This window comes from Lacerta agilis, chromosome 14 (genome assembly GCF_009819535.1).
Source record: "Lacerta agilis isolate rLacAgi1 chromosome 14, rLacAgi1.pri, whole genome shotgun sequence".
Lineage (NCBI taxonomy): Eukaryota > Metazoa > Chordata > Lepidosauria > Squamata > Lacertidae > Lacerta > Lacerta agilis.
The window spans coordinates 26,663,030-26,675,440 of NC_046325.1; positions in this window are offsets into that span (position 1 = coordinate 26,663,030).

Sequence of the window (12,411 nt, forward strand, 5' to 3'; positions counted from 1 at the left end):
ATGGCAAGGTTGCCCTTGTGGAGCCAGTGTGGTGTAGTGGTTAAGAGTGGTAGACTCGTAATCTGGGGAACTGGGTTCGCGTCTCCGCTCCTCCACATGCAGCTGCTGGCTGGGTGACCTTGGGCTAGTCACACTTCTCTGAAGTCTCTCAGCCCCACTCACGTCACAGAGTGTTTGTTGTGGGGGAGGAAGGGAAAGGAGAATGTTAGCCGATTTGAGACTCCTTTGGGTAGTGATAAAGCGGGATATCAAATCCAAACTCCTCTTCTTCTTCTTCTTCTTCTTCTTCTTCTTCTTCTTCTTCTTCTTCTTCTTCTTCTTCTTCTTTTCTGTTGTGTTGCCCATTTCTCTTCAATCTCTCTCCTTGTCCTCTTTCCCTAATCACCCTCAAACAGCCCTCAAAATATGTAATAGCAGAAGTCAAACGAAGAATCCTTTCTGGAAATTATAAAAAGGAACAACGTAAACATACCAGTATGTTTCCAAGCACAATTCAAAGTGTTGGTGCTGACCTTTAAAGCCCTAAACGGCCTCGGCCCAGTATACCTGAAGGAGCATCTCCACCCCCATCGTTCATCCCAGTCACTGAGGTCCAGCTCTGAGGGTCTTCTGGCAGTTTCCTAATTGTGAGAAGTAAAGTTATAGGGAATCAGGCAGAGGGCCTTCTCGGTGGTGGCACCCACCCATCAGATGTCAAGGAAATAAAGAACTATAAACTTTTAGAAGACATCTTAAAGCAGCCCTGTATGTGGGAGTTTTTAATGTTTGATATTTAATTATGTATTTATATTTATTGGGGGGGGGGGCCCAGTCAGATGGGCAAGGTAGAAATAAAACTATTATTATTATTATTATTATTATTATTATTATTATTATTATTAAGGAACAAACAAATAAGTGCTTTTCCAGTTGGTATGCAGCAGTCTGAGTGAATTTCCATACACAATGCACACAGAGCAGCTGTAGTAGTTTAGTGATAACAAGAACCCTGGAAGTAGAAGGAAACCCCAGTGGTGGGTCATTGGGTACAGGAGGACTAGACTTCTGCAAGATAAATCAATTCTCCTGGAAACACAAACCTAAGAACCTTTGCTTCTAGATTATCAGTTGCCCTGTTTGCTGATTATAATGTCTCTAGATTATCAGTTTCCCTGTTTGCTGATTATAATGAGAGAGATGACACCTAGCGGCCCATGCAAGTATGTCTTATCTTGACTTTTTGCCAAGAGACCTATTCTGATAACAACGGATTTGATTATGATGACGATGATTCGATCATTTGACATAGAACTCTTGCACGGCACGTAAGGGGGGGAAAAGGGAGGAGAAGGAGGAAGAAGAAATCAGAAGGTTTTTGTCTTGTTTTTGCTCCACATCCTCTGGACTTCTACTTGTAGATTGAATACCTGGAAGGTCCTCTTTACTCATCTGTACCCTTGGTCCCATAGGCAGAAGGGGGTGACATTGGGGGTGGCCATGTGCTCTCATCATGTTGGTTGAGTCACATGATCCTGAGGTAGACAGCCCATGACCAGCCTTAGGGGTTTCAGTTCCCAGTCCCAGACAGAAATATCTCCAGCGAGCTGCGCTTATTAGACCCTGACGCGATATTTTTAGCCACTTGGGGTTTAAACTGTAAAGAAATGACTGAACGGCATCTAATTCTGATGACTGCGTGGACTGAAAAAGCAGATACCACGCAGAAGGAGGGAGCAATGGTTGTGGCTTGTAAGGCGAAGGGAACCTTCAGTCTAAATACAAGAGAGTTTTTCAGGGAGATAATCGGTGATGATAATGGAGGGGACGGTTTCTTTGAAATGGTGTTTTTAGGAAAAGGTAGCTGTTTCCCAGAACCAGACTTGTTTTACGTAAATCATAGAATCATAGAATTGGAAGGGACCACGACTCCAACCCCCTGAAACACGGAAAACTTTTGCCCAACATGGGGCTCGAACTCACAACCCTGATATTAAGAGTCTCGTGCTCTACTGACTGAGGAGGCTCATCTGTATGTACCACAGTCAGCCTTGTTTTTCCTGTGACAAATCACAACTATTTGTGGGATTATGAAGATGGGCAGAGCAATCCTAGATTTCCATTAGGCTGGGCCTTGAGACATGCTGTGGAATGGCCACTTCCCATGAGCCCAAAGGCAGCATGGCCAGATATCAGGATGGCAGGAAGTCCCTTCCAACTCTATGATTATCTGGAGGGCACCATGTTGGCCACTCTTGCTACACATTCTCAGCCTGGGGGACACACGCAGACAAAACTGGTGTAAAATGTAGATAGCCCTAGTGGGCTGAAAAATACCACCAGTCTGGGGCTGTGCTGGCAAAGACACCTGCATGCTGCCTCTACACAGGGGGAGCCAATGAGTGTATAATGTTATGACATCACAGCACACACACCATGGTGCCACAGCGCCCCCTGTCTACCAGTCCAAGCAGCACGGGCAGCAGCAACCCCTGCTACGACGACACCCCTGGTGTCCATACAGGCAGGGATTCAGCGACCACACAAACCCCTGTCATGTTCCTCAGAAACCAGTGGGGTGTAGTGCTTAGGGTACTGGGGCTGGGGCCTCACTTGGCCATCAAGCTCAGTGGGTGACCTTGGGTCAGTCACCATCTCTTAGCATAAGCCTACCTCACAGGGTTGTTTTGAGGATAATATAGGAAGAGGGAGAAGGCTGTATACCACTTTGAGCTCCTCGGAAGAAATAATAGCAATGATGATGCTGATGGTGGTGGTGGTGGTAGTAGTAGTAGTAGTAATAGCAGTGTTTTGGAGCCCAACACAAAAAGGAAGGAAAGAGAGTGAAGTAATAGTACCATTCTATTCTGCCTTAGTCAGACCACACCTGGAATACTGCATCCGGTTCTGGGTACCATAATTTAAGTGGGATATTGACAAGCTGGAGCGTGTGGAAAGGATGGCAACCAAGATGATCAAGGGTCTGGAAACCAGGCCTTATGCGGAATAGTTGAAGGAGCTGCTTAGCCTGGAAAAGAGGTGACTGAGAGGAAATTGGGTAGCCATTTTCAAATATCTGATGGGGTGTCGCATGGGAAGGGGAGCAAGCTTGTTTTCTCCTGCTCTAGAGGGTAGAACCTGAAGCAATGGTTTTGAGTTCCAAGAAAGGAGATTCCAACCAAACACCAGGGAAACCATTTGGACAGTGAGAGCTGTACGACAGTGGAATGGTCTTCCTCGGGAGGCTGTGGACTCTCCATGTAACGCAGGACCCGCATAACTCCCTGAGACCCATTGTGGTGTAGTGGTTAAGAGCGGTGGACTCGTAATCTGGTGAACTGGGTTCGTGTCTCCGCTCCTCCACATGCAGCTGCTGGGTGACCTTGAGCTCTCAGCCCCTGTACGCATGATCGGGTCGTGAGCCCGCAACGCCACCTCCTGCGCATGCGCGGCAGTGGTTTTGTGGGGGAGGAAGGGAAAGGAGAATGTTAGCTGCTTTGAAACTCCTTCGGGTAGTGATAAAGTGGGATATCAAATCCAAACTCCTCCTCCTCCTCCTCCTCCTCCTCCTCCTCCTCCTCCTCCTCCTCCTCCTCCTCCTCCTCTGAGCAGGAAGACTGGGCAAAGCGCACACTATTTTCCTGGGACAAAGATTGAAGACCTACCCAAGGAGGCAAAAACCTTTTTGCCAGTAAGCCAAGGGAAGCCATGGATAAACACCGACAGCAGCCTCACCGAACAGGACATGGGATTGGGAGACAAGAGATGGGAGTTCAAACCTCATTAGGGTAGAGGGTAGAGGGTAGAGGGCAAACACGTCCCCTCTCAACTGTTGCATGTCTACAAAATCCCACAGAGCAGCATCAGCAGTGAGCCACAGTCTCAGACAGAACTTAATCACCTCATGGAGTGTTGTGGGCTGCTGCGAGAACAGACTGATGAACCAGATTGGCCCTGGGCCTGATCCAGCACGATGCTTATGTTTATTTGACTTTCCCCCCTGGCCTCAGCACTGAGTCACAGACACCTGGATGAGCCCTAAGTAAAGCAGCTCACATTGCACAAATGGCGGTATAGGGATGGGCTGAGAGACATTTAAAGGTGAACCTAATTCATACTTTCCAGAGCGAGATGTGAAGTGAAACGCAACCAACTTCACGCAGTGCCGTTCTCCAGCCAAGTAATGCGTACAAAAATGCATGCGCTAAGTGGAGGGCGCATATAAATGCATATATTAGTGGAAATAGCGCACACAAATGACAAAGTGTTTTCCCATCAGGCAAAACGATATACGAAATGGCGTATATTAGGAGAAATTAACAACAGAATGTTATTGAGGACTTTTCTTCTTTTCTTAAGCAAGCTGATGTGGAAATGGGGAGAACGGAAATTCAGATTTGAAAAATGAGAAACGGAGAGAAAATAAAACTGTGATAGATTCCTTCGTCCCTACAGTGGGGTCCTTTGTTCAAACCCAGGGTTCAAACCTACACTAGAAAACATAGGCTGCATTGTCTACTCTGAGGGCTTGTCCACTCTTCCCTTTGCCCTGCCACGTTCCCCCAGGAAATCCCATTCTTTACTGCTGAATAGGAGCAAATGTCAAGTGGGTTTCCTGCAGATTGATGTTTGCTCTGATTCTGCGGTAAAGAGGGAGTTTTCCCAGGGGGAAAGCGGTACGACAAACAGACACGTCCTTTCTAGACATGGAACCAGAGGAGCTATGGATGAGCTGGAGCTGGCAGCAGTTCTCCTGGGTTTCAGACAGGGCTCCCTCCCAGCTCTATCTGGAGATGCCAGGGATTGAACCCGCGACCTTGTGCATGCAAGGCTGGTGCAACCCTGCCCCTGATCTACAGCCCTTCCTCAAACACTTTTGCATGTTGCACACCATAGAGCTTTGCAGGGGTACAGGAGCCTGGAGGAAGCATGTTAACAAGCCCACAGCCTGTAGCGTAAGGTTACCAGATTTTTTTTCAATGAATCTGGGGACACTTTAAACAAACAAACAAACAAATAAATAAATTTGTGTGTGTGTGTGAAGTTATTTTTAAAAATTAAGAAGTAGTATCTTCTCTTCTGTGGTCTCCTCTGTTGCGCGGCCTTCCCCTGGGTCCCGGCCTGCTTTCTTGGAGCGCTTGCCGTGCTTCCACTCCCTCCCTCTCCCTCCTTGCACTGCGATCCCCTACAGGCTTACTCAGGAGTAAGGGTTTAGCAGAAACCCCTTCCTCCTGCTGCTGCCTTGCCCACCTGTGGGCGTCTCCTGCGCAGGCATCAGCGGAGTTTAGAATACAACTGTGGGATGATCACAGATTTGGAAAGGACCTCCGAGGGGCATCTGGGGCCACCCTCACAATTGCTGCTGGCCCTGGTGTGAGCCTCCCTCCATGGAAAATGGTCGCGCCATGGATCCTGTAGCTGCAGGAGAGCAAGGGAGATGCAGACAGAGGACGACAAGCAGCTGGAGCCCGTTGCCCCTGGCTCTGGATGCCCCGTAGGCGTTTGTGAGGAAGTGAGAGAGAAGAGGGAGCGGCGCCACCTGAGCGCACACCAGGCTCACGCCACAGCCTTCCCCTCCCCCTCCCCCACACTCTCTGTTGTGGTCAGGGAGGAGGAGGAGGAGGAGAGGAGAAGGCAGTGAACCCATCTCTCTCAGGGCTTGCAGGGAAGCTCCGTGATGCAACAGCTTGCTCTGCTCTCTCACAGCATCCAGGCTGTGACCTTGCAAGGCAAAACCGCTCTGCGGTGTTTGGGTGGCAGTGAGCAGGGTTGCTGTGGGCCACCCAACAGAACTTCCCTGCATGTAGGGATGAGTGCTCACAAAGTGTGGGCGATGCCAGCCATCTTGGGTGGATTTAAAAGAGAATCGGACAAATTCATGGAGAAAAAGGCACCCGCTGGCTACTCGCCATGCCAGCTAGGTTCTGCCTCCACCCAGTGAACGACTTTGGCTCTCCAATTTCAGCGGTGCCCTGCGCAGCACTGAAATTTGGCGTGCATGAGGTCCTATATTATCATCTGAGCCATGCTGTCCAAGCGTGAGGGTTTATCGACTGGTGCTTGGGTGCTGAGGTTACGCCATGTCCAGTTCTCCATCATGGAGACTGTGGTCGTTCGCACAGGGGTAATGCTTGAAATAATTTTTCTTCCCTGCCAAAGAGCAACCCTGCATAGACAGTGAGGGTGTGACTGTGGACTAAAGTGGTACAGGATTTGGTAAAAGCATGTACATTTAGGGCATGGGCTGTAGCTCAGCGGTAGAGCCTCTGCTTTGCAGGCAGAAGGTTGCAGGTTCAATCCCTGGCATCTCCAGTTAAAACCTGGAATTGCTCCTGTTTCAAACTATGTAGTGCTGCTGCCAGTCAGAGCAGGCAATATTGACTTGGATAGAACAATGGTTTGACTTGGTGCAAAGCTAGGTTTCTACGTTCCTCTGAATTTTTTAAGACCCACTGATTCCAACTGGAGACTCAGGCGTGACCTTAGGGCTCCCATCCTAACCTCCCTTACATCCCATTGAACTCAGTGGGACTTGGGTTTGGTTTTTTTAGTAGCTGCATTGCACTAGCGACCTACTGAGCCTTTCAAAGCTGAACCCGAGCAAGATTGTTCCTCCTCACTCCTCTTGCCTCTGTCCTTGGGTGCTCTGTTCAGATTGCTTGCCTCCTCCTGCACTCCCTACATTTCTGAAGAGAGGAAAGTTTTATTCAAATTCTCAGAAACCACAGAGTCAGGGCTGGCTGCACCTTTTTGGGTCTTTGATGGGAACACTTCTGAAGTGTGGCTCCGGCAGGTGTTCTTCCTGTTACTGCGGTGGAGGAGGAGGAGGAGGAGGAGGAGGAGGTAGTCGACTGCAAAGCAAGCGCCAGTCATAATTTGTGTAGAAGAAATGAGAAGGGCTCCTCTACTCTGTGGATAAGGGACGGGGGGGGGGGGAGCAGGATGGAAATGCAGTAGTGCACAGTTCCAGGAAAATCACAGAAATTGTGCCTTCCATATGCTGCAGCACTACAACTCCCATCATCCTTTGGGAGCATCATCCCACTGTTGGGGCTGATGGGAATTGGAGTCTAGCAACTTATGGAGGGCACCAGGTTGTGGAGGACAAGGGGTGCCATTAGAGCAAGAGTACAGACATGTTTGCCATTCCCTCCACCTGCACTTCAGGCAAAAACCCTGGACCATCCCCTGATCAGGGAAGGGGAACCTGATCTATACACTGTCTGGCATTAGTTCCCCAAAGTCAACATTAGCAAATTTCCCCAGGACTCCTACCTACCCAGGGAGCGTGGCCATGTGTCCTATATGGCAGAGGACAGTTCTCTGTTTGAAATGCAAGACCAATTTTAAAAATACTAACCCAGTGAAAGGAGACCAGGGACTTTGAAACTGCCTATGAACAGATAAGGCTGCAGATCCATGGGTCTGCTGGTTAGAGTCTTCCCCACTATGGTGACATACACCATATTCCTATTCATCTTGTAGTTAATTACTGTATATTAATATTTCTAAATTTGCACCTATATATCTTGGCAGGTGCAAATGCCATGCAATATCTGAGCCCTCTTTCAGTGAGGTGTAAGTGGCCATTCTCCCCCAAATCCTTTCAAGATGGAGATTCTGGGGCCTTCCGCTTGAGAAACATTTGCTCTCTAAACCACTGAATTATGAGCTTTCCAGTAATATTTTTGACATTCCACCCATAACTTCATTCAGTGCTTGCCTTCTCCGGCCTAAGGACTCTGGGATTGAAATAATTCATTTCATTGTGTCTACCAAGAAAGAAAACTGCAGCCTTTGGAAGGCACAGAATGGTGTCTCTGCCGAAATCCTCCCTCCTCCCTCACCTTGCAAACGGAGAGGAAAGTGTCTTCTAAGGGCTGTGAAAACCTCTTTAAAGAATGTTAGAAGATACCCATAGGTCTTAACTTCTCACCTTTTTGGTGATTGCGTGCTCACTCGAAGTGGGAAAATGTGTGTGGGTGGCCTTAAGGTGCAGCTTGGGCCAAGGTGGCTGGAAGAGGAAGAGAGAGAAAAGGCTGCAAGGCAAATTCTCAAGGATGGTGAGAAGACACTAAGTGGCAGGAGAGGAGCAGCTTGGGGGGGGGGGGTGTTAGTGGTCTTCAGCTGCTCACAGAAACTCAATGCAAGCTGAGTTAGCAGTTAAACTAACCTTATTTCTGATGAGGCCGGGGAACCCGCACAGAGCAGTAACCAACCACTCTAGCCAGGCCACGCCTCTGAGTCAGCTCTCTGCTGCAACCCTTCTTAATGCCCATCCATGATTGTTTGTGCTCAGGATGCTCGCAGGGCAGTTACACGCGATTTCAATATTGCATACCCTCCAACTGCCCCAATTTTGCTGGGATGGACCCTGAATTCCTAAAGCTGCAATGGCTTCCGACTTGATTACGGAACGTCCTGATGGCCCATGCCAGCAGACGGGGCCCATGGAACAGCTGCAGTGGCACTGGGAAGCAGTGGCATAGCAGGGGCGGGGGCATTTTTTGGAATGGGTGTGACCAGCCGCCCCCATGACAGGCTCCTTCATTGGAGCCTGGCTCCAGCATGCAGCTAAAGCTCGGCTCCCAGGTCAGGTGGAAAGAAGAAGGAGAGTCCGCAGCAGCGTTGCTGCCCCTCTCTTCCATTGGGCTGTGGCATGTGAGTGTGCCCAGGCACTGCTTTGCAAGGCAAGCCGCAGTGGGCTCCCTCTGTGCCATGCCTCCTTGGGGCAGTGGCAACTGGGTGTTGTTAAGCTGTCTCCGCTTTGAAGCATCTCAAATATCTTTTGTACACGGATTGCATCTTCTGGTTCAGGAAGATGTGCTCCAAACCATGTGCTGCCTCCCCCTTTATTACCTTGGTGGGGGGGGGGAAGAAACCAAAACATACAGAGCCATGGGTACTGAAAAAAAGCACTTTGTATTAAAAAACAAATCCATCACTTTACACTGTAGATAACACTTTTTGAAAACAAACACACTCGGAATACTTGACAGCAGGTTCCCGTTATTCTTCGGCTGGAACGAAAGAACTCCAGGACGAGTGCAGAGACCTATTTTCGAAGCAGAAACACGCCAGCGTGCTGTCTTCAGAGTGACAGTCACGAGCGACGAGTAGTCAGAAGCAGCAATGTTAATGCAGAGGCACATTCGCGGCCCCCCAAGGTAAGGCAATGGCGCTCTCAGTTTCTACGGAATGGGCTGTGGAGGGATATCACGAGGCAACAGTGGCTTCCTTCTGCCAACTCTCAACAGAGGCAAGAGCAACTCCCAAGGAAGGTTCACAAGCAAGGATACAAAGGGCTCCCCTACCCCCCACCCGATCCTGCTGGGAAATTTTGCTAGTCTTTTACCAGTGCTTTTTGCTGTCCTCAAAATCTCTTCCAATTTCCCTCCCTTGAGAGACCCAGGAGCAGGAGCAGCAACAACAATGCTGGCAACAGTGGGGTGAACCTTCCTCACTGGGAAATTTGGCTAGTCATCAAATTTCTTTCTGCTCCTTCAAAATTAACCTGCCATTTTTGCCCCAGCGAATGCCTCCACATTTATCTCAAAATAAGACATCAGGTGAAACTGAACCCTTAATTTCAGAATATTTTCTGATGACTTCTTTTCACCAAATCCAGAATGTGGGTTTGCCAATGCCACAGTTTACTGTGTTTGCGGATGTTTGTGTTCCTGTTTAATTTGTGCAGCCCTCAGGACGTTACAACTATCCCAATGCTTTCCCTTTGTAAATCCAGGTTTCCCCAATACAGGGATAATCCAATAAATTTGGGGTGAAGCCAGGCTCCAAACTGCTACACTCAGGGGTCCCAAACAATTTGTCCCTGTGTTTTTGGGCGAGTGGAGTAGCTGTCCCTCTCCATGCCCCCTACTTCCTAAACGTTTTCTTTCCTTTTCCCTTATTTATAAAAATATTTAAATTCATTTAAAAACACAAAAAATAAAGGTTATAAAAAATTCACAGCAGTTTACAACATTCATACATAAAATCATAAAATAAAGAGACATAAAATGTTAATCAGCTAGCGCATATTCTTAATTGCCTGCATAAGCCTTATAGAGTGGGAAAGTTTTCGGCAGGCATTTAAAAGTTGAAACAGAAGTTGCCTGCTGAATCTGTTGGCAGAATATTCCAGAAAACAGGGCCAGTGACCCTAAAAGCTTGGTTTCTTCTTGTCAAATGAGCCCTGCCAACTTGGGGAACAACCAGTAATGCCCAAGCAGATGACTTTCAGCTGTGCTTCTAATTAATTCATAGAATCATAGAATTGTAGAGTTGGAAGAGACCCCAGGGGTCATGTAGTCAACCCCCCTGCAATGCGGGAATTTCAACTAAAGCACCCATGACAAATGGCCATCCAAACCTCTGCTTAAAAGGTTCAATGGGAAGGCAGTCCACCAACTCTTGTGGGAGTCAGTTCCACAGTCAAACAGCTGTTACTGTCAGATGCTTAGTCTTCTTTAGTCTTCTTTAGTTTAGTCTTCTTTATTGTAACTTGAAGCTATTGGTTCAGGTCCTACACCTCAGAACAGAAGACAAGAAGCTTGCTCCATCTTCCATGCGACAGTCCTTTTGATACTTGAAGACAGCTATCATATCTTCTCTCAGTCTCTTTCCCAGGCTTTGTTGTTGTTGTTGTTCAGTCGTGTCCGACTCTTCGTGACCCCATGGACCAGAGCACGCCAGGCACGCCTATCCTTCACTGCCTCCCGCAGTTTGGCCAAACTCATGTTAGTAGCTTCGAGAACACTGTCCAACCATCTCATCCTCTGTCGTCCCCTTCTCCTTGTGCCCTCCATCTTTCCCAACACCAGGGTATTTTCTAGGGAGTCTTCTCTTCTCATGAGGTGGCCAAAGTACTGGAGCCTCCCAGGCTAAACATACCCAATTCCCTCAACCATTCTCAGAGCTGTCAACTTTCCCTTTTTTTTGCAATGGGAAACGGCGCTGGAATAAGGGAATTTCCCGCAAAAAAGGGAAAGTTGACAGCTATGCATTCTCATAAGGCCTGGTTTCCAGACCCTTGTTCATCTTGGTTGCCTTCCTCTGCACATATCCTTAGCTCTGCTTACTGACCCTTTTAAGAGGTGGGGTCAGAACTAGGGGTGGGCGATAAATGACATTAAGTTCACCTTTAAATGTGATTCTACCTATCTCACCATTTCTGAAACAATTCACAGGCTGAAACACAGCCACCTTTTGAAAGTTGCACTTCTCTGAATTTTGCAGTGAAGTTTTCAAACCAAGATATACATATACAGGGGCAACACATACGTATGTGTTGTGTATGAAAATAAATGCATTGTCTTAGGGGAAATCGCATTGTGAAAACTGCATGCAAACACATATACCGTATTTACTCGAATCTAATGCTCACCTTTTTTGGCCAAATTACGTTGCGAAAATTAAGGTGCAGATTAGATTTGATGGCACCTTTACATTCACCAGCAAATACTCTTTTTGTTCCAAGGTTCTGAAAATTGAGGTGCGCATTAGATTTGACAGCTGATGTGGAAATATTGAGAACTGAACACATGACTGGAAAAAATAAGAAGCTGAGGGAAAATGAAATTTGGTAGATTCACCCATCCGTAGTCAGTACTGTCTGAAGTTGCAAGCTGGCAACTCTAAATATGCAGGACTAGTGATTTGTCCAGAAACAGAGGTGTCCCTGAAGAATAATGACATGTCAACTGAAAGTCAGGGAGGAAGAGGAAGGAAGGAATGTATATATATATTCTCTCTTTTACACACACACACACACACACACACACACACACACACACACCAAGAGAGAGAGAGAGAAAGAGAGATGGAAATAGCACAGATTGCCATTAAGGCATATATAAAAAGTGTGACAAGAACAAAAGACCACTTTTACATCTTTGCTACTGACAGAATAAAACTAAAGTCACATCTCTGCTACAAACTAGCTGGTTGAACGGCTCCTCTACCAAGGAGCACCGGGAACTGCAGCAACTGAGAACTCACCCAATAAAGAAATGTAACTCACTGAGATCAGGGCTCAATCTTAGCCCAATAACTGTGGGCTTATCCACATCTACATTTCCTCCACTTTTCCCAGACACCACCTGCTCCCTGTCCGAGCGCCCCTTTTTGGTTTTGCTTTAGACCTTTTCCGCTGAAAACCTGCTCTTTAAAGCTCAATCAGAGCAAACAGCCATCCACAGAAAACCCCAACTGATGTTTGTGCTAGGGCAACACCCCCCAAATGTTTGGGCATGGAGCTTTTAAGCGTAGACCAGCGCTTGGAAGGAACAGGGAGAAAGGTAAGTGTAGATAAGCCCTCTTTTTCATTGCCAGGGCGCCAAGAGAAGAATGTGGGTTGGACTACTTTAGGAGGCCTGCCTTTGGGGAGGGAATCAATGGACTGAAAGCTCTCTGACAGAAGAATCTCCCCACTCC